Raw genomic sequence first — 1,032 nt, 5'->3', positions numbered from 1 at the left:
ACGCCACACCCAAACCTAAAGGGCCCTACTCACTGGCCGACCCGCCGCCGAGCTGCCCGACGGCGGATACGGCCGACGAGCGACCCGGCGGCGGGGGGGCAGTGACGGGGGGAGTGAAGTTTCTTCACTCCCCCCGTCACGCGGCTGCATTGAAGTGCAGGCAAATATGGACGAGATCGTCCATATTGGCCTGCATGCACAGCCGACGGGAGACCAGCGATGAACGAGCGCGGGGCCGCGCATCGTTCATCGCAGGAGTCTCCACACTGAAAGATATGAACGAGTTCTCGTTCATTTATGAACGAGATCGTTCATATCTTTCAAAAAATCGCCCAGTGTGTAGGGCCCTTAACTCTCTCTGCCCATGTTATATCTGCCCCTACTGCAGTGCATAGGGGGGATCATTCCGAGTTGATCGCTTGCTAGGTACTTTTAGCAGCCATGCAAACGCATAGACGCCGCCCACGGGGGAGTGTATTTTCACTTTGCAAGTGTGCGAACGTGTGTGCAGCCGAGCGGTCCGAAAAAGTTTTTTGCCATTTCTGAGTAGCTCTGGACTTACTCAGCCCTTGCGATCACTTCAGCCTGTCCAGTCCCGGAATTGACGTTAGACACCCGCCCTGCAAACGCTTGGACATGCCTGCGTTTTTCCAACCACTCCCAGAAAACGGTCAGTTGACACCTGCAAACGCCTTCTTCCTGTCAATCTCCTTGCAATCGGCTGTGCGAATGGATTCTTCACTAAATCCATCGCTCAGGAACGATCCGCTTTGCACCCGTATGACGGGCCTGCGCATTGCGGTGCATACGCATGCGCAGTTCGCACCTAATCGCAGCACAGCAAAAAAAAAACTAGCGTACAATCAGGTCTGAATGACCCCTAGGCCCACAATACAAATTGCATTACTGTGGCTAGCCTGCATTCAGCAAGGACACACTGACCAGCTCTTTCTTTCAGGAGAAACATTTTACCATTCTAGTCAACGCCAACTAGGCATACTAATCCAAGCACTTTCCTACAAAAACTGGCAC

This window comes from Pseudophryne corroboree, chromosome 10 (assembly GCF_028390025.1).
Source record: "Pseudophryne corroboree isolate aPseCor3 chromosome 10, aPseCor3.hap2, whole genome shotgun sequence".
In the NCBI taxonomy this organism is placed as follows: Eukaryota; Metazoa; Chordata; class Amphibia; order Anura; family Myobatrachidae; genus Pseudophryne; species Pseudophryne corroboree.
This window is presented reverse-complemented; position numbering follows the sequence as displayed.